This window comes from Diadema antillarum, unplaced genomic scaffold, assembly GCF_040938485.1.
Source record: "Diadema antillarum isolate AM-2024a unplaced genomic scaffold, OU_Dant_1.0 seq00000136_RagTag, whole genome shotgun sequence".
Lineage (NCBI taxonomy): Eukaryota > Metazoa > Echinodermata > Echinoidea > Diadematoida > Diadematidae > Diadema > Diadema antillarum.
In genome coordinates this window covers 633,793-656,979 of record NW_027271213.1, presented here as the reverse complement: position 1 = coordinate 656,979, position 23,187 = coordinate 633,793, and the positions used below count along the sequence as shown (strand labels likewise).

The 23,187-nt window shown below is 37.9% G+C and overlaps 1 pseudogene; it reads right to left on the bottom strand.

Annotated features, from left to right (window-relative positions):
• LOC139727610 (uncharacterized) overlaps positions 1-23,187 on the bottom strand; it is a 176,089-nt pseudogene that overhangs the window by 31,750 nt on the left and 121,152 nt on the right.

Sequence of the window (23,187 nt, the reverse complement as noted above, 5' to 3'; positions counted from 1 at the left end):
CGTTTGAACTGTGCACTACTGTATCTGAAATGATATTTGTTCTATCGAGCTGTGTATAAGATTCTATTATTGACATCACTGTAAGGTATTGGTTGCATATGTGACAAAAACCTCACAAAACAATGAATCCATGTATGACAGTTGTGCTGCAAGATAATGATTAGAAATCAGCATTCTAATGAACATCTCAACGATATCATCGATTACAACGCATTTGACACCAACTCAAATCCTTCAAGCCTACAACGCATAAGTATAGTTTTGACATTTTATCAGTCGTACATAATCCACAGCATTCGAAACTTTCCTATCAGCAATCACTTAGAGCTGTAACATTCAGCCAGCTCCAAGTGAAAAAGCCTTGATACATTATTGAAACTTTTAAATATGAAGTCCAGACAAATCATTGGGTGAATATCAATTTTTTGTAAGTTCTTTTATTTTTTTTTTGTCATTTGGCACCAACCTGACAGTATCTTCCAACGAATCATATATATTGTATGCAAGTACAGTATACTGCCTAGACCACCTTTGAGATGCGAAGTTCTCATCTTGATAATGGCCAATTTGAAATGGCAATCCGCAGACAGATGAAACAAAAAGAGGGTTTCATCCATGAAGCAATGATTAGGGCATATAAAAATGATCTCAGGAAGGCAGCGGATTTTTTTTTTTCTCCAGGGATAGTATATAGACAAGCTATCAAAATGATATCTCTATCGCGCACTTAGGCTTGGCGCCACCCGGAGTTTTATTTGATCGTTCAAACATTGATTTCTGGGGATGGCACTGAAAAGGCAGAGATAATGACCCAATTTCTGGCTCGATGAGGATGATTAATGGTGGAATCAGCCATAAAACAAGGGCACCATGGCAACTTAACTGCAATGCCAAGCCTGTTACGAGAAAACTCGCAAGTGTGATTCTAGAGAAAGACGTTGCAATAAGCCTATAAGGGAACTTATTTATCATGTTGTCTTGTTCTTACAGGCTTTTATAAAGTACTCTGGCTTGCCATTTTTCATGAGAGAGCTGTAAAATATTCACTCTGTTCATGGCGGAATATCAAAAGCCAGCTACTTCCCACTGTCCTTTGCTTGATCGAAAGTGGGGCAAGAAACGATGATCACACACCATAAAGCAGTTTGCGTGATGTTTGAAGGATTCAGATCCACTTTTTAGGTGTTGCACATTACGGGAGAACACATTATGAGCGTGTATCGCTACGAGAGTATGTTTCGCTTTGAGTGACTAGACATGAGGAGAACGAAACAGCCAATTTGATTCTGTGTATTATGCAACATTTCATGTTATCAGACAAGGCAGTCACACTTTCAAGAGCATTAATAAGCTCTGCTTGCGATATTTTGCATAACTTTCATGTGAAAGTATATTGTGTTTTTTTTTTTCAGAAATATTACCAATCCAAGTATCAACCTTATGATTAAGTCCATGGGAAGTATCAAAGAACATTTTATTTTTTATGATCTGACATTTAAAGAGAGATGAAATTCCTCTGTTTAAAATGTGTAAATCTTATCAGCTGCAGGGTGAAGCTAATCACCATTCAGGGGTCTAAGAGTAGTATAGGGAAAAGGAAATACTGGTAACACTAGAGCTAACTGTCAAAGATGTCTCCCTATTAACCCATTAAAGACTGGTCCCAGGAATACTCAGGCACGTGTCTATGGGAAATGTGTGTTATAGCAAAATCAGCCTGTCCTCAATGGGTTAAGTGATAGTGAGTGATTGAAGTTCATTGCAAACACCAAGTGCAATCTTCCAATCTGGAGGTTGGTCATGGTAGTGGGGTAAAGGGGGAGGGGTGGAGCACCTGTTACCGTGCTGAGAGCAACTGACACAAGAGAATTTTGCGTCAAACTGTGTTCAAGACACATTCTTGGGATTGCTATCATACCAGATTGATGTTTATTGGCTGCAGGAAATAAAACAGACTCTATCCCCGTGCTGAAGATGCAGTACTAAGATTTTTTTTTTTTTTGGAGGGGGGTGTAGAAGAAAGGAGACAGTGTGTGAAGGAAAGGAGGGGGAGGAGGGGAGACAGACAAACAAACCTTTATCTTCAAAGCTGAAATGAATAACTTCACAAGTCTTTCATTATTTGCATTAAAACATATTTGCTATATTCTTTTTTTCATGAATTGAGAAAAGAGAATTGATATTCTGGTTGCATCAATTCTTAACGTTTTGTTTGACTTACTGCGATCATTTTGTGAATAAAGTCATCTTGAAGATGGAACAAACATTTCAAAACTCTCAAAGCCTCCCAACACTTGACATTCTAAAAAATAATGATAATGACTGAGAGTGCATAGAATCAGGCAACCCCCTGAAATCTAAATTTCTGAAACTCATTCACTGGATCCCCCCCCCCCCCCCAAGAAAAAATGTATTTTTCATTTTTGTTTTTGAGTGGTAGTTACCAGGAAATCTTATTGTGGTTTTAAGCAAGCAGTCAAAAGGCACACATTCCTTCATGCAAACATGTCACAAGGGCCATAAATTGAGTACCACAAGAAAGAAGTGCCATGTATTTAGGTATGTTTACTTTCAAAGTGACATGACTCCCCCAACCCCCCTTATGTTAACTGTCTCCTTGCATTAATTTTCAAGTAGTTTACATCCACGGCTAATGGAAGCCAGGACTTTATCCATAGACAAATGACAAATCATTAGCTCAACATGCCACAACATTTGAGTAATAGCTACACTCTGACATTTACACAGGATATCAATGACCTTTATCTAATTCTTAAAGTGGATACATGCTTCGGGAACTTGAAAAGAAAGGATTTTCTGCAGCATACATTTCTGTGCCTTTCATCCCATCTTTTCTGGTAAAAATGGCATGAAAGCGATAATTTTGTAGCTCGTTAGCTATGACTCGAAGCCATCAACAGTATTCATACAAACGCCTAGGTACCATGTACTCAAATTCTACAGCACTGTTTTGACAATGTTTCCCAGTGTAAAGAATCTGGGATGCATGCAGAGTCATGCATGCTACCTAGCATTGTCATATTTGTCCGCAGATATGATGGTGCCAGCGAAATTGTTGTTACACGTTTCAGTGTTCATATATCTATTCTAACATCACACAGCTTGATAGGTAAAGTTTGATAATTTGTAGTTTAAGGCAATATACTAAGTGTATTAAACACTGTCTTGAGTCAGAGAATGAATTTGTGGATTTGAACAATGAGGAGAGTTAACCAAGCTTGGAGAATTCAGAAAGTAGAATCTATGTACTTCCAAAATTGATAGTGACACTGCAGTGTAAGCTATTTTCATATTCCTTCCTGATGCAGTGATTTCAACAATTCAGGGGATGGGCAACACTTTAAATAGTTCATGCTGTATTTATATATACACACACACAAAGCAAAAGTAAAAAGATTATAAATTTGATCTTCATGTTATGGCTATTAAATTGCTCAAATAAAAATATGTGCCTTTTGTTGATATCATACGATGATTTTATTATAAACACAACATTGCAGTACCAATCTGCAGGCAAAGATGTTTTAAAACCTTTTTTCGTCTTACAAAAAAAGGAGAGTCTGGTTGCAAAACAGATTAAGTACCATTTTTTAACATTTTTACAGTGAGTCCATAATTAGATAGAGCAAAATAAAACCTTTCCACTGATACCTCACTTTATTACATAACAAGGAATATTCTTGAAGTTATGATAAAAACAATTCCATATTTTCTTACATAAACATTTTCCTTTGTTCATTAGCGACTTTAACTGCAAATAACTTGAATTGACACATAGGGAGTTAACTCCTTTTGCACTCAAACTGTTCAACTGTTTCACAAAACACAAAGAAAAAAATCAGTATAAGTATAAGCTAACACCACACAGACTTCCATCATCACACTGCATAACACTGGCCATAATTTCACCACAAAAATCCATCTGCAGGCTCATCTCAATGGGAGGTTATCAGGGTATACTTCCTGGTCCCGCCATGCAGAAATACATGTATAAAATTGAGGGCACGGTAATTTATCATCCATTATTACTCAGGCTGTCTAAACATTTTCTCTTCCCGATAAGCATAGATATCTTGCTTGTCTGATTAATCATGCGCCACCGTAAAATGTATCGGATTTTGTGTACATTGCCGAGCCCGTCGATTGTAAACCATGTGAGGAGGATCCTTGCTATAAAGAACGATGATACAGAATCTTTCGGAAGAGGAAAATGAAAGGACCGGCAATGAACAAATTTGCGCACAAGTAAACACAGACAATATGGATCATTACATTGTAAATCATAAATTTCACTTGTTTCGACATAGATGAGAAGACAATATTTTTCAACTGAAACAATTGCAGATACACGCTGGCATGTCACATCAAATTTTCCTTCAAAGATTTCAAGTAATTTATCCATTCTGACATCGTGAAAGCCTGAGAGTAAAAAAAAAAAAAAAATGGTATACTGACAATTTAGAAATTTCCAGCACATGTGGTATGTACGACAGGATATAAAAAAAAAATATATGTAGTATCATACAGCATGAAATACTATTACATATTTTCATTTTACTTAGAGCAATTGGTTTCATCCGTTTTGAATGTTGAAGGCTACGCTGTACAAAGGTAAACTTGTACAAGATTATTGACGTGCATTTATTTGGAGGGATTTGCATGTCACTTACAATTTACTTTTTAACTCTTTAAACTACAAAAAAAAAATGTTATTCTACCAAGCACTTATTCTGCAACACTGTAAAACCCCAAACCCCAAAACAGGACAAAAAACAAAACAAAACAAAACACCTTGAATCAGTTGTGGTGTGAAGTTGTAAATCTGTAAGTACTCCTGATTAACAGTAGAATATATCATAATATTTTTTTTTGTTTGATATATATATGCTAACATCCAGTGACTAGTGAAATTAGATCAGTATATCACTTTGAATTTACTTTGCATTCATTAAAATAGAAATTACGTACACTTCCTTACTTTGCCTTACTTTAAAGAAACAATCACACAACCAAACAATGCCAGCAGAGTCTATATCAGATTCATACGCTCCAGGTAATTACAAGATTTGGATCCCATGAAATATGAATAATAGAAACAGGTGCAGTGGTATAGCACTATCATAAAACTAATTTGTAAAAAAAAAAGAAAAAAAGAAAACTGTGACGTTAAAGAGATTTCAGGAAATAGAAAATAATCACAGAGATGGACAGGGAAAGACAGAAAAAGAAAGAAGCCTCGAAAAAAACAAGGGGTTCATAAGAGATATGAGTAAACACTGTATGTAAAATGGAATACTACCGCAATGGAGTATTCAAGCAACACAAAATTAAGCTTGCCAGTGGGCTGCAATGAAAATAGAAGTGACAGTAGTATGAGACAAACCAGAATAGAGAGATATGGGAGAGACAGAAGAACTGATAAGGGAAGAGACGGAGGTGGATAAAATGCACAGGGATGGAAGGAGAGAAGGATAGACAGATGGGGGGGGGGGGGGGGAAGGAAGAGTGGGAAAAAAAACTTGCCAGCAACCTAATCACTGCATTAGGAACAACTAACGGCCTGGAAGTAGGCATTACAAAGTCGTCGGGCCCCTTGCTTTGAAGCAATCAAAATATTCATCAGCCATGATAGAGTGGATTAGCTCCCCTGGAAAACAGAGTGTGTACCTATTCCAATTACCTGCTTTTATTGCATATTTGCATTCATTTCTGTCCCATCTTTAGAACGATATGATCTAGGTTTTAGTGCACACACACAATGCAAGGTATGTATAGCTGGGAGTAAACAAGTCTGGGAACCGCTCGGTTTCTACCAACAGCAAGCGGCGTGCGGGAGTATCATAGTTGACTTTTGCAGGGGGGGGGGGGGATCAAATCTGACTGTATAGTGAGTAAGGGCTTTACTTTTAATACATCAATTGATATCGTCCAGACAGTGGCTACCTTACTACAAGAAGCTCAGGAGTGTGTTAATTACTGCCAAGCAAGCAGTTCTGCCTTTCATACAATGCTGGCCTCATTACTTGTGAAAAAATGCCAAAACAAGAATAAAAATGTATATGGAGTTTGATGGAAATGCATGGATATTAAACTGCTTCACAATAGTTTAGGATATTAATAAAATGCCATTGATATTGCATGGTACTACAAAGCTAGTACTTGCTAGTATGGCAGCAATAACCTAAAAAAACAAACAAACAAACTTTTGACCGCAGACACCTTTTCCTGTGCTGTTGTTTAACCCCACCCAATAGTAGGGAGCTTTAGATTTTCGCAACAGGGACGTTCCAAGAGAGAGAATAAAACTTTGTTCTGAGCATGCGCAAAATTGCTTATCAAAGGCGATCTATTTATTGCTTGCGTCGTCTGAGTTTTCACTACACGTTCTGGGCTATTTTTACGTCCGCTCAATTCACAACGCAGAAAGCTACTTGATGCACCAATCATATGGGGGCGCCATTTTATTTTTTATAGGTTGCGTCCTCGCGTAATCTAAAGCTACTAAGTTGCAACATGACGTAGGGAAAGAGGAGAACGTCCAACGCAATCGTCATCTCAAACGTCCTCGTCGCAAATCTAAAGCTCAATATTTTCATCTAATGAGGAATGGTTTATTCCCCTTTGATGTTTACTACCAATGTATAGATGAGGATCATTTTCTCCTCATTTTTCTTTCAATGAGTGAACATATATCAGTAATATTGTGGCTAAACATATCATCAGTTTTTGCTTTTTGAACTCATTACTTCCTGCTCTTCGTTTGCCCTGCTTTCTTTGAACTTCTCTCCTCCTCCAATCAAGTTTGCACAAAGCCCCTAAACTCGTCCACTTTCATTTCAAGAGCTTTGAAACGACACTGTCATCATCCAATCCCACTTGTTTTCCACTCTTCCTTTTTCCCCTCAGTTTTCCTAGTCCCCCCCCCCCCCCCCCCCCTCATACCCCATCACCCCCATCAACTCTCTCGGTGCAGTAATTGCCATGTTATCTGCACTGCATGTGCATTTCAATGACTGTAATTTACCCCGCCGTTTGCGATAACGGCCGGGTTTCTGACGTGGCGGATTTGTACGGGTTTCTTTTTCTCTCTGATTGTCTTGAAGTCGGCAATCGGAGACGCCACCACGCGTCATAGCAAGTAATCTCAATTGTTATCGGGATGGCAGCCTCTGCTAAAAAACAAGCCACCCACATTTTGTGTCGCACGCTATAGCTGGCTGTTATGGATGGAGTTACAACATAAATATTGTCAAACTATTGCACTTTTTCTCTTTATGTATGTCTTTATAGTTGTGACTGTCTAAAAGTATTACAAAGTGCACCTAGGGTTGTGAGAAGGGCAGATCTACAAAGGCAACAGAGAAAATTATGAAATATGGAGGAAAATTTTGCTGAATATCTGCAAAGGGCATGAGAACAGTTGCTTACATCACCCATACCCCAATTGAGAGACCTCCATTGGCTGTCCATTCCACTTGAAGTACATGTATTATTTAAAATCCTTTTTTTATGTATCAAAAATTCATCATCCAAGCTTCTGGCTACAGGATAAATGAATAACTGGAACCCAGATCACAGCGATATAAAGTCTGCCTGATATGCTCCTATCTTGCTATCCCAACTCCCTCCAATGAATTAAACAGAAGCAGCCAATGAACTCCAAGCACTTTCCTACCAGTGCAGCTCCTAACGTGCACAATCACTCATCTTTAAATCTACAATAAATATATGAACACGGTCTGCATTTACTTTTCAAGCTGTGACTCAAGTTAGTCTCCTTGAATTCCCAATGCACTTGCTTTTTACGTTGAGACTCAAGTGAGTCTTTTTCCATTCTGACTGTGCTTACTTTTTAAGCACTAACTCAAGTTAGTCTCTCTCGTTTCTGACTGCATGTTACTTTTTAAGTGGTGATTCAAAGTAGTCTCTTTCAATTCCGACTGCTTTTCAGGTTGTGACTCAAGTTAGCCTCTTTCAACTCTAAATGCACTTACTTTTCCAGTTGTGACTCAAGTTAGTCTCTTTGAATTCTAGCTGCTTTTCAAAATGTGACCCAAGCTGGTCTCTTTCAACTCTGAGTGCCCTTACTTTTCAAGTCGTGACTCAAGCTAGTCTCTTTGAATTCCAAATGTACTTGTTTTTTAAGTTGTGACTCAAGTGAGTCTTTTTTCCATTCTGACTAAGCTTACTTTTTAAGCACTATCTCAAACTAGTCTCTCTCAACTCTGACTGCACTTGCTTTTTCACATTGTGACTCAAGTTAGTCTCTTTTGATTCTGACTGCGCTTACTTATCAAATTGTGCATTAAGCTAGAAGCAAGTCTCTTTGAATTCCAAATGCACTTGCTTTTCAAGTTTTGACTCAAATGAGTCTTTTTCCATTCTGACTGCACTTGCTTTTCAAGTTTTGACTCAAATGAGTCTTTTTCCATTCTGACTGCACTTACTTTTTTAAGCACAAACTCAAACTAGTCTCTTTCGACTCTCACTGCACTTACTTTTTCACATTTTGACTCAAGTTCATAGTCTTTTTCCACTTTGACTGCACTTGCTTTTCAGTTGTGACTCAAGTTAGTCTCTTTTGACTCTGAGTGCACTTACTTTTCAAGTTGTGACTCAAGCTAGTCTCTTTGAATTCCAAATACACTTGCTTTTCAAGCTGACTCAAGTGAGTCTTTTTCCATTCTGAGTGCGCTTACTAAAGTTAAGGCCACCGCACACTACACGATCAGCCTGGTCTTAAAGTCTTAAGCCAAGCTGGGTCTTAAGACCAGTCGTACGACCGGACACCGCACACTATACGACCCGACTGTAAAACGCGCGCAGTGCGCACTGTGTGCGCTTGCATTTTACTGCATTGTGAATGGCTGAAAGCCTACGACCAGTCGTAGAAATTCAACATGTCAAATCTCTACGACTGGCGCTAAGACCCAGTCATACGACTAGAAAATGGCAAGACTGTGACGTCACACTTCTTTATAGTCTTAAGGTCTTAAGACCGGTGAATCGGGGCAAAATCGTGTAGTGTGCGGCGGGCTTTAGTCTCTCTCGATTCTGACAGCACTTCTTTTTCAAGTCTCTTTCAACTCTGAATGCACTTAATTTTCACATTGAGACTCAAGTTAGTCTCTTTGATTTCTGACTGTGCTTACGTACTCAAATTGCGACTCATGTTAGTCTGTTTGAACTCTTATTGTTTTTCAAGTTGTGACTAAAGTTAGTCTCTTTCAATCCTGATTGCACTTACTTTTCAAGTAGTAACTCCCCTTCCTCACACTGTCTCAGCATGCGTTTTCTTCTTTGATCCTCCTCCTGCATAGTGAATACAAGACAAAAAAAAGATAACATCTCAGATGGTGACAGGCCCATTCTGAATATAAATGGTGTTGGATTAAAATGAAATTAAAAAAAAAAAAGAGCTCTGAATCCTATCCCACGGTCTAATGCTTCAACAACTTCCCCAGAACATGTGATATGGCTAGCTCAAAAGGATGAAGTTATAAAGTTAGTGTTATAATTATTTGAACAAGTAAAAGGTTTTAGAATAAGGTAACTCCTTTGATCATAATCCATATCAATGAATGAGTACCTTTGAGATGCCAGAAAGCTTAAAAGTCAAATATCAAACTTAAAACATCATGAAAAGAACTCAATTGTATAATCAAAGGCAGGCATGTGAGAAGTCAAATCAAGCACTTGGCCAGTAATTGCCTCTGCATATTGCGAAGGAAGAATGCAGTCAAAACTGCAGTCAGATACTGCTGTTTGAGAGACCATAACTAATACATTGGTTCATCATATCGTCATGATCTGTTCTGAGAAACATACATCTCTTCATGAAATGATAAAAAGAACATCCTGACAAATACACATGCAAGTGCAGAAGTCGATGTGTACATGAATTCATTTGTTGTGTTCTTTTATTTTACAGTCATGGTCTGAAAATCTTCAATAATTCATATATCACACTTCATCTCTCCTTATATATTGCTCCCTTCTTTTTTTTTCTTCAAACAGCGCCAGCACAGTACAATGCAACTTGATTGGAAATATAGCTCTATACAGTAAAGGCGGCTCATTTCAGTGTCTAGACGGCATTCATCATCACTATGCCTCCTGGGCCAAATATACATACCAAGCAATATAATATCCTCCCCTAACACTTTTCATATCCTCTCTGTGAGAGTTCTGCCTTTGATCTACATCCATCCCCCCCCCCCCCGAAAAAAAAAGAAAGAACAAAAAGAAGTATTGATTTCACTAGACATTTGAGCAATACAGGGTGAAATGTACAGAACAAAAAGAAGTAATAATTTCACTAGACATTTGAACAGTGGAGGGTGAAATGTACAGTCTACAGCTGCAATCTGCTAGAAAACAAAGAAGTCAAGATTGTACAAAGTGGTGAAGCACCAATCAAATGCCATGGTGAGGCAGTACTGAGGAACATTGCAGATAACATACTGATAAGATCATATATTTTGACAGATGTATTGTATGAACTCCTACAATGCCATTATGCAACCCACTGACAATAAAGATAACATAACATCAACATCAGACATAATGAAAAATAGTCTTCATGTGAATTATTGATGCATAAAAGAAAATGGGAGACACAATGTCATGTTTTGTTTTATCCCCCTCCACCCCCCCCCCCAAAAAAAAGAAGTGGAAATAACTGATCCTGTAATTTGCTAAACACAATGGCATCTACTCCAGACACTGCAGATGATGACAGCACACCTTTCCTTTTTTTCCAAAACAACTAATTGTTATTGGATGCCATTACCTTAAGTTGGAAAATGACACCACACATACTTGTTATCCAAAGACATGTAGTAGAGTGCAAGAAAAGTGCAATTGAATAAACTGACTCAAATCTGGGTCCTTTCTTTCTCTCTCTCCCTTTCTTTGTACACACAAACTGAAGTGAAAGTAACACATTATCTAGACATTCCAGAAAAGTCTGTCTGAAATGCGTCTGAAATATATTTTGCCCGAGTATCAAGCCAGGAGAAGAGAAAGATCTGGGTCAAAAGTCGACCTCAAGAAACAGGCTGTGCAGCATCGACAGAGAGGCTCTACTGAGAAAATGGTGGCAGAGTCACTCTGAGACTACACTATACTAATTGAAGACTGGCTAGATACACTGATGGTAAGTGGAATGTGTGCTTTTTTGTGTGAGGAAAAGAAAGCAGGAACTTGGGGTGCAAACAAAGAGGGTGGAAGGAGTGATAGAAACAGCGTGTGATGAAAAAGATGGAGGGAGAGATTTTCACAGTGCATTTAAAGTCACCATTGAACATTTGGAGCAGTGAATTGTCACATTTGATACATATTATGTATAGTTCAGTTGCATCACAAAACACCTTACAAAAAAAAAAATAAAGCCAAAAATATAAGGAGATATCACTAATTTTCTCAATAAACCATCACATCGACAGTTTTGCCTAGAAATGGTTTTGATAAAACTATTGTTCATATTTTGTACACCTAAAAATACTTGACATTGTTTATAGGCCTACTGATTAATATTTCTATTTGGATTATTCTTATCCCTAACTCAAATTTTAGAACTATTTTGAAGCACTAAAGCTGTTTTTTTCTTCATCTGCAAATGTTAGCAAGGGGCTTTAAACTAATGATGAAAGTAAGAATAGTTAAATATGGAAGAAAGAATCTTTTCATGTATTGATTTAGTCTAGCTATATCACACAGTTCTAAGTAGATGGATATATTTTGCCTTTGTCTCATTCATTCCACTATTCAATTGCCCATTCTTCAAAAGGTGATGAAACATACTCACAAATGCAAACATATAAACATTGATATGCTAACAATGAACATAATATACAAATACTGAGAAGAGACAGAGAAACAGAAAGGAGAGAGAAAGATACTAAGTACATGAAATCAAGACAAACAAAACATATGAAATTACAGAAGGAAATATGTTACGCCTACAATACAAATAAGATGTAAAGTGACCTGTAAGCGAAGAGAAATAAGATATCGGGTGGTAAATAATGAAGATTCACTCTTAATATACTTCAGGGCAGGATGGAAAACGCATGGGGAAAACAACTATGGAGAGGTACATACTGAATGCCAGACAATCAAAGGGTAGTATATCATCTGATTGAAAAGAATAATGCAAAAGCATTTTTAACTCTTCATGTGCCACGTTCGCACGTCCGACTCAGTCGACGGCGTGCCAACTTCGCATATTCTGCTCAACAAACAAAGCCGCCAAGACCGATCGATAAACCGCTAATTACTGCTAATCCCGCGGCACAATGAAAGCGTTTCTTGTGCTTTTGTTCCTCTCGTATACGACTTGCATTCTATGTGGAAATCGACCATCAAGCGGTGTTCCCAAGTAGATTTGCTCGTACATTATAAGTTTCTCTCACGGTTTTATGTGCAAAAATCATGCCTTTACAGTAATGTAGCAACTGGTTATTCAAAACAAAAATTGAAATTGTAACAAAGCTTGGCATTCCTCTTTGACTTTGCCTGCTATTATGCCCATCTTAACAGAAATTTGTAGAAGTTATACAAATCGGAAAAACAGAATTCTTTCTCAAAGCATGACTACCTTCGTGTCTCAAAATAACGTGGCACACAGGGGGTTTCCACCATGGCACATAAAGAGTTAAGGGAGACATGGGAAAAAGAGAAACATGGCCCTCTGAGGGAGAAAAGAGAGAAAGAGAAAAAGAAATGTGTTGTATATATTCCTCTAGACTTACTGTATACGCCATATATTTCGCGAGTCTAAATTTTCACGAATCGGAAATTTCTGACAATTTTGTGAGTGGTTAAATTCGCGATCGTGGAGTCCTGGACTGAGCAAAGAAGAGTACACGTGTACCTCACATTCACATCAGGATCAGAGTCAATATTTTCGTGTGTCTCTAATTTCACGAATAGCACCTGACTTGCGAAATTTGCGAAAAATACAAAACTCGCGAAATATTTGCCGTATACAGTATTATGTTGACCTTGAATGGAGCCCACACTGGGACACCTGTGTGTGGCAATTGATTGGCAGGATGGACACCATGTACAAGCAGGAATTAGACATCAGGGATGATACATAAGTGAAGGAAGAAGTGCCAGTGCTCTTGGACGGATAGATGAATCTTATTGCCATGGCAACAGGAGGGGGTTGCATGGGGCTCATAAGATGTGCAAACATTCAAAAGATGGTCAAACTGGGCAGCCAACATAACATCAGCTTTCGTTGTATGGATATATTTTTCATGTGGAAATAAATGTAATGAAATGAAGTATAGATAACTGATGTCTGTGAAGGAATGACCATCATATCATGGCTTTCTTGCCATTTGACCATTCACATGTCATGTGACATAAATAACACTTTGATACTTTCCACATGACACTAAACTATATGAGTGGAGACCCCTGGAGCTCACAAATGGATGTCTTGTGCTTGTAATCACTGACCAATCTTTACCATCGCTAACCTTTGAGTGCATCTATACAGTGCTAAACACCAAACTAATCATTAAAGTTTAAAATGTTTGGCTAATCTTTAGAATTTTGAACCACTGCACGAGTCTAACTTATGTAACCGCAATGACAAAATGACTGAACTCTCTATGGAAATGGGCTCCCGATATTTATGTAAACCCACCCCCTCCCCCCTTTGGACATTACTAAAGATTCAAGGCACAGGCTTACAAATACCATGTACATGTACATGCACTGCATGATGCTGTAGTAGACAGGATGTCTTCTTGGGAGTTGAAAAAGGGAAAGGGTATAGTCATTAACATTATGGAGACTAAATACCAACAGTTATCAGCATGCATAGGGCAAAGAGAGAGGGGAATTCCCTTAAGAGACCTCACTTACACTCATACTCAAATTCCAGGGAAGAGAGAAAAGGGGGGGGGGGGAGCAGTTCTCTCCAGCAAATTTAGGGGCTCCATTCACATCGTGCAGGAAATTTTCATCACTGTGCTTTTGATGCAGGGTTGTGGATAAGCCCAAGAATAAATGAATGAATAATAAATGACTTTGATTTGTGTGATACTCATGCAGTGTCCCCTCTCTCACTTATTTTTAGAGCTCTGTTGACCAATCTTTGTATTTTTCTTCTCCCCCCTTTTCTTTTTAAATTTGCTGCCTTTACATTTGAAAACTTCTTCAATTTGAGTGACTAGAAAATCTTATTAGCCTTTCCTATCACAAGCATAATATTGCTACCTCTAATAAAAGTTATGTGTAAGTAGCAATAGCAAAAGTTTTACTGTTTGCAGCTTGGTCAGATCAACACTTTTGATGGAATGAGCTGATATTGGATCTAAGATGGATGAACTGGCAGAGGAGGCAGAGATAATCAACAAATATAAAAATCAACTTGACATTATGGTTGACAATGTCATAATACACAATGCTGACAGCACAGTGCATATTCTTTAAAAAAACAAAACAAACCAACCCAAATGCAGTGTATAAGAAGGATGTTTTCCCTTCCATGCTCTAATACATATGGTTAAAAATGGCAGTTAACAAACAGCAGGTTTCGTATCTTACTCATGTCCTAAAGAGCCAAATGCTTTGAGGGTTTGTTCATTTGTTTGTGTGTGTTTTTTTATGTTTTGGGTTGTTGTTGTTGTTGTTCTTTTTTTTTGGGGGGGGGGGTAACCTTTTTGCTTAGGCAATTGGCTAAACTTGCTGAACTTTTTTCTTTAATGAGCATTCAGGAATTCCTCCATTTTTTTATCTAAACTAGTTAAGTTAGAAAGTACTTAGCAATTTGCCTCAGTCCAAAAGCACGGTACGGTTGATACAATAGGTATCAGAGGGATTGGGTAATTTCATTTCTATTCATTGACAATTAGTTTCCAAGCATCTGTGCCAATCAGCGAATGAAGCACAGTAAGTGTTAAAGAAAAGAAATTCTCTAGAGGAAGATGAAGCTAACGTCATCACCATTAAAGTGATGGCATAGTATTGGTTGAGGTGAGTATTCAACTTTTAATTTTTTGAAAGATACATTGAAGCCACTTTATGAAATGTAGTTAGAGTATACAATTCTGAGATGAATTCAAACTTTATATGATGAAAATCAGTTTTGAAATAGCCGAGATTTCCAAAAACAAAGTAAAACAAAGCGATCCTAAGAAAGGTGGGTCCCACCTTTAATTAGCATCACTTTGTTTGGGATATCTCAGCTAGCCATTTCAAAACCAATTTAGATCAAATAAACTTTAAATACCTTTTAGAATTATATGCTCTTTAATATTTCATGACAGGTATCCTATTATCGTAAAAATCATCATCAAGAACATTGGAAACCTGAAGCACCTTCTCAAGCAAAACTGTACCATCCCTTTAAGGACCGGTCTGTCTCAACGATGAACTCCTCTAGAACCCAAGAGGACGGCTAGCCAATAAGCCATGCAGCCTGCGTCACTGACTATTTGGCCGCAATCCGACGAGCACCACCATGGGGGATGGCAACCCCCCCAGGTAGGCGTAATCACGCACTCCTCAAGCCTGGAGTATGTCGGAAACCCCACTGGGTATTCTGCCCTGCCGCTTGCCGCGCTATCTTTAAATCTCCCGATTTGCATGTTCAAATAGGGACTCCACTTCATCCCCGCGATGCTCCGAATTTCGTCTTCCATCCATCTCTACTTCGCACTCTTCTCCGTTTTCTAAAAAATGTCGGAGACAGGGACGGAACGTGAGGTATCTCCGAGGATACCGAGTACTGTCACGCTGCTGTCTATCATCCCAAAGATCTTCAAATCTGCCCAGATAAGCTGGCGGGGAAGTTATCATCATGATTTAAGATGATGTCATTGACCCACTACGAGCATGAATGTATAAAGTGGTGGCAAACGCAAGTTCGCCGTGTATGGTTCAGCGGTATGGTACGCACCAACTGAAACAAATCGGTCCACATCTTATGATGATAGTAATGATGATTTTGATGAATTCTGACGAATTCTGATGTCAATAATGTCCCTTCAAATTTAAACTTACTGGTGTGATGGAAGAAAAGTAGCTTGTTATCCCTTTAAAAAAAATATTGATGAGTCTTAATAGGACAAGAGTATATGGGTACTATCACAGTACTGGGAAATGGAAGTGTGGCATACACTGTAGTTCTGACATATTGATATCATATGAAAATGATCAAGATACACCAAAAATATTTTCGAAGTCTTTTCAGAAGCTCTGGGTGACAGAAAGGGATAGCATTTATATACATCGCCCTCTATGTGTCTTTGAATTACCGATCAACACTAGAATTTGTGTCCTTATTGTTTTATAAATAGTTTCAAGTAATTGTAAATATATAAATATGAATACATATGTATGTATGTATGTATGTATGTATGTATGTACACCCCTATGTGGTACGCGTGCATATATGTATGTACAATGTATTGAATTTGTGCAGAGACATCAACTCTGTAACATTTGATAGAATATGGAGAAATATGGGTAAACATGTGCCATAACCCACAACATTTACTCACAAAAAAAAAAAAATGAAAGCATGGAGAGGGGTTGGCAAGCACTATATAGACAATCACATGCAGCCACATATGAACAAACTCCTAATGTCCTGGCAAACAAGCTAATTCTCTGAACTACTAACATGAGCCTCTGCTTTGTGATACACCAGGAAAAAAAAGACTCATACCTTGTCGAATTGCTGCAGTAAAAGCTGCAGGTACTGTTTGCGAGCCAGATGTCCCCTGTAGCAGGCCTGGATGCGGACGGCAGCTCGTTCCTCTCGCGTCAATTTGTCATTCTATCGAAAAGAACGATGAAGAAATAAAGCAGGATTCAAGCAAAGTACAGAATGGCACTCTCCATGAATGTATTGAACTCCAAATAAAAAAGAATGCTAGAAAACATAGACCACTTGAAGAAAAAAAGCAGGATTCAAGCAAGGTACAGAATGACACTGTATTGCACTCCAAATAAAAAAAAAAGATGCTGCCTAGAAAACATAGACAACATTGAGAAATATATGAACTCCAACAGGTGCATTTTTTCCTGATTCATCGCTGATAGAAAAAGAGTAGGAAACCAGTTAAAGCCATAAGACATAGAATAATTACAATGTCATTGTAATGTACAACAGGTGGAATTAGATCCATCACGGTGGATGAGCATGATGATGATGACTATAATGATGATGATGATGGTGATGATGATGATGATGATGATGACTTTTCCCTTGGTCCCCTTCACCAGGAGAAAGGCAGAGGTACTCTGCCACACTGAATTTCCCTTTTTATACAATTAATGGCAAACTTTGGGAAAGCCCTATTATCAATCAATATCAAAATAGTTAATGTGCAAATGTATTCAGCTATTATGGTTGGTGATGTAATCTTGCAAAGGGTAATCTGTAGAAAAAGTTGAGGCACTTAATTACAGACAGACATGTGAGCTCATGAATAGGTTTTACTAGCAAAAGTTCATATTGCATTTTGGGAAATGTTTCAAAGATACTGCATGTATTTTTCTCTCTGCAGTTAAAGTTTAAGTTAATGCACAGGCTAAATAATTAAGCAAGTGTGGACAGTTAGATGATTCATCTTTCCTGAGTAACACAGGTATCATGTTAACTGTTGTAGAATACATAAGGTGGAAAACTATGTAGTTGTTTTTTATCTCACTTTCTTCTGTGTTCCACTCTTTCTGAAGAAACATTGAGAGGGTATGGCGTAACCATCCACGGGGAATTACTGTGATGGTTAGCCGGGGAAAAAAAAAAGACCACACGCACTTCAATTCATTAACATCATTTCACACTAACTCTGTGAAGCATTAGTGACAGCAGCAGCAGAACCAAAGCTGGAACCCAGTTATCACGTAACTACATTTGGGTCAACTGACTGAAATGCTGTAATGTAGTCCCACATGGAAGAAACTGTGTAAGGTAACCCACTTGTGATATGTACAGGGCAGTGGAGTGTAATATAGATAAAACACTCAGTCTATGACTATCTCTCACAGACTGCTTGAATACAACCTACCAATAACAGCTTACGGTGAACTAAAGACAGAATAAATGCACCTCAGTGCATCTCACTTCATCAGGTGCTGTTCTTGTACGGAAAAAAAAAAAACTCCACGACAGTCTAATCATCGCACAGTTTAATTAGACAAAGCTCACCTTCCCTCTATCACCCAACCCAGAAGCACTGAGGGAGACCGGCCAAGTGTCTACGATTACATCATGAATATTCAAGTCCAATCCGATATCGGGAGGGGACATCTGACATGCTCATTGACAGAGCGGGATAAACAAGATTGACGGAGCGAGAGACGGAATGGAATGAGGAGCAGTGATAGATGGAGGATCCGATATAAGAGAGACAATGCTGGATGGAATATTACTCGAGAGGGACAGAAATTCATGGATGCAGGGACCGCAGGTTTCAAAGAACTTTTGCAGCGGGATGAAAAGTAAGACGGTTGATCAACATGTGACAGGATGAAATGAAGAAACAGGAAATATAAAAGATACATATAATTCAAGAACAGAGTTGAAGTGAGGCAGCTCTAAAGACTGACAGACATACAGACAGACAGGCATACACATGCCCTTTTCACACCAGTCGAGAAACGTAGTTGCAATGCTGAATTACAATCACGATTAAAATCACTATTTGAATTATCGTCTGTACACAGGACCAAGAAATGCCTCGCAGATTTGACGATTTGAATTTCAGAGCAAGGAGGGGAGGTGTGGCTTCTTTTTAGTTTCAATAACTAACTCTTAAGCAGTAAGCAGGGTGCACTTTAACTGCAGTGCGAGCATTTGAGAAGCACATTTTTTTTTTTTTGCAAATGTGGTTGAAAAGTCAAAGTAAGCTCCAACCCCAAAACATGACTTGAAGGTCAATCCATACACACAACTGTTTTGTTCCATAATTCTGGCGAATTGAGATTGGAAAACACCTCAGGACCATCATAAGAATCACAATTGGAATTACGATTCAAATCGCTCTCCACGATTCCAGTTTGCATTCGCACAGCAAAATTGCATAATTTGAATCATGATTCAAGTGACGTGTCATTACATTATAGTGTTTCAAATTATGCACTCTCGGTACATGTGAAAACGATCAGAGAGAGAGGGGGAGGAGATGACACGAGACAAAGGAACAAAAGTGCATGGATTTAACAAAAGACACAGAATCAAAAGAGGATCCATGAAGGACAATTTGGCAGATAAACAGGAATAGATATGCTTGAAGTGGAAAGGAAAGACTAAAAATTCTCAACTGCAATAATGAAAACCAAAGTAAAAGGAAAACAAGAAAAAAAAAGAAGAAAAATGGAGACAAAGCATGGGACAGTACAAAAGAGAAAAATATCAGATTTAACTACGATGAAGAGAGGAAAAGTTCATAGCAATAATGGCAATTTGAGTACAAATAGAGAGATAAAAGAGAGATGAACATTAGAAAAGATGTCATATGTCAAGTTACCTCCTTGTCTCTCTCTGCTCACAATAAAAGACACTAATCATGGTAGATTAATGACCAAATACATCCAAGAAATCAAATAAAACATGCGGGCAAGGCCTGCCATCAATAAGGATTTAGGGAATCAGCGTAATCCGTTCACAGAGACATGTTGTCAAAAGCCCATGGCACATCCATCAGTTGCAAATCCCAACAGAAATGTTGGCTCTCAAAATGCTCCATGATGTAATTGGTCACTGTGTATTTTTGCTGCGGTTTATTGTAGCTTTAGGCAATGGCTATCAACTACAATAGACCTCGATCTACTATCTAGAGTGGAAACAAAAATATAAACAATTGATGATACATTGCCAAGAAAGCAATGTTGAGAGAGAAAGATCTAACTTTGAAATAATGGTAGAGAAAATAGCCAAGTTTTGTCCAGAATTGTTCAAATTCATATATTGTTATGAATACGTTCCTCATAATGTGGACAAGCAAATTACACTACACTCATATTAAAGAGTAGAAGAATTTGTTAGAATTAGTTACTCCAAAAGTACCGAAGTAGAAATAGTTTTGAGTCTGGCATGAAAATCTTTTCAGTATACTAGACATTAGCACTTGGCCTTTCTAAAATATCAGCCTTACAGCAATGCACCTCTTCTGTTCATAGGATATTTGCAACCAAGACACTGGATTTACTTTTCTTTTTAACATGATTATGGATGAAAAACCAGCTTTCTTTGCAGTCATACCTCATTTTTTTTATACATTAAAACAATTTTATTGGATTAAATCTCGCAGGAGATTGAACTTATAGAATGTCTTGGTTTTGCATAATAATGGTAATAGCAATAACAACTAGAAAAGCAATCTGAGTGTACAGACCTCCACAAAGCAGCTCATTTCCACTCATATACCCATATCGTCACTGGGGTGACAAGACCTTGTATCTCACATTTTGGTGAAAATGACTTTTTTTGGATTTATGGTAAAATAATCGGTTAATTAAGTGATGTCCTGTCAAAATCCTAGCTGTCTTACCTAAGAGAGAAGCCACCAAGGCATGTCAAAGGAAAGGCTCTCCCATTCAATGTAGTGCTTTGGCTGCCATGTTTTTTGGCTCTCCTGAACATTTGACATTTTGTAAATACGAGGTCTTGTCCCCCCAGCAACGATATGCTAAAAATGCCTCCATTTCTCAATGATAAACAATCTCTTCCACTATCTCTTCCTACCTTTAAAGGACAAGTTCACCTTCATAAACATAAGGATTGAGAAAATGCAACAATATTAGTAGAATACATCAGCGAAAGTTTGAGGAAAATTGGACGATCGATGTAAAAGTTATGAATTTTTTAAATTTGTGTGTTTGAACTGCTGGAGGAGGAGACTACTACAGCTTGTGATGTCATATGAGTACAACAGAATAAAGAAAATGTAAAGAAAATTCAACATATTTTCATTTTTTTTCGCATAATAAAAGAGCATTTGACTTGCCTCTTTCTAAAGGTAGGGGGAATAATATTACCCATGACATATGTCGGTAACGAGTCAAGGGAATGGGTACTTTTTTCAAAAGATGAAATTTTGTGAAATTCTCTTTATATTTTCCTTACATTGTTGTACGCATGTGACATCGTACACTGCAGTAGTCTTCTCATCCAGCGGTTACTGCACAAAAACTTCAAAAATTCATAACTTTTGAACGGATTGTCCGATTTTCCTCAAACTTTCAAAGATGTGTTCTACTAATATTGCTACAGTTTCTCAATCCTTATGTTTATGAAGGTGAACTTGTCCTTTAAGCTTCTTGCACTCTTAGTGTGTGTATGCACACCCCAGACACACACAGCTTGAATTCTTTTGTTTCTCAACCCTATTTCCCAATGATAAAGAGTCCTTTAAAAAATTTTAATTCCTGTATCCAGACGGTGATCTGGGCCCCATTTCATAAAAGTTGATAGGATAGCAACTCTTGCTGGAATGGCAACTACCCACAGCAACAGCCAATCAGGAAGCTGGATTCTTGTCGATCATCACTATGACAATTGCCATTCCAGCAAGAGTTGCCATCATAATAAACCCTTTATGACATGGGGGCCCTGGAGCACTGCCAAAGTTTAATCATCTGTTCCTAGTGTCCTCAAGTTTTCTTTCAAAGAAAATTTCATCCAAATTCATTCCAAAGTCTTTGAGTTATTTTGCAAAACAGACAGACAAATAAAAAGACAGGCAAACAAATCTACACCATCAAAACATAAACTCCTTGGTGGATGTAGTCATAACACTTGTAATGGAGGAAAGGGGACCTGTCACAAAGTTGCCTGGCCCTGGAGTCTTCCCCATCCTTGCAATACATTATTGAAAAGCCCTATTAACCCATTGAGGACAAGTCTTGAGTATCATACTCGGGCAAGTGTATGGATGGGAAATGCGTGTTGTAGCAAAATCAGCCCATCCTCAATGGGTTAAACATATCATGACTGGAAGAGAGCGAGAATGACACTACTGTAATCCAGACAATGCCTTTCTACCTCTAATGTTATAACACCCATGAATCATCTACTGGTTGCTATACTCTCTATGAGTCATGTAATGCTACATTAATTCAACTCTAATCACGGTGATGTAACCATTGGTTCCCAGCAACTCCAAGGCCTCAATTACTTACAGCTCAGATAGAGTGAAAGGATAATTTTCTTCCCACGAAGGTCGACACATAATATTCAACAATTTTTTTATAGATAAAAATTTTGCAGCTACAGTCTCACCAGAATATACTAATTCTATTGAAGAAAAAAAATAGAGAAATTACAAATTTTTTGAAAACCTAAGCCAAGTTTCACTAAACACAGTAGAGTAAAAAAAAAAATTTAAGAGGGATCAATGTATGACAATACTGAATGTCCTTCTTTTGAACTAAAATGCACCAATCTCAAAATATTTGTTAAATAATACTTAATTCTAGAAAAATGGAATCAGGATATGAAAATTGTCACTTAAATTTTCATCAAACATTCCAAAAACTCTGTAAGAATCATATCTATTAAGAAACAATGCTAGTGCATGATTAAAGGAAAAAAAATATATCCGGATGAATTGAGAAAATAGCCCTTTAGTTTTTATACATTCAATTTATCTCAAATGAAAAGATATGACCAAGTCCTAGAATCTAGGGAGAAGTTACAGTGAAGATAGCAAAACTGGAAAGGAGTTTTTTAAGCTCATCTTTTTAGGCCATAATTTTATTCACATTATGGCTGCGTTTATCTAACTCGAGAGAGAGAATCACGTTTCCAAACGCGTTTGTAACGGTGTTTGCAAACATGTTTTGAAATGCGATTCTCGGGGTGCCGCGTTTATCTAACCATCCTACAATCGCGATTCGAGTGGTGTGTCACTGGGTAGCTCATTTGTGCCATTTGACCCGGGAAGTAAAGGTCAACTGCATACCACCAAACACGCCTCATCAGTCACACACAAATAATGGGCAGAGAGCACAACCGGAAACAGGTGGGATTTGACCTTAAGATATACGTAAACACGTTTCAAAACGGCATTGTGTTTATCTACTCACAGAACGGCAATCGTGGTCTCAAACGCGTTCCTAAACGCGTTTAAAAACACGGTTGCGTTTATCTAACCTCTGAAAATGCCTCAAACGCATTTAGGATCGTGATTC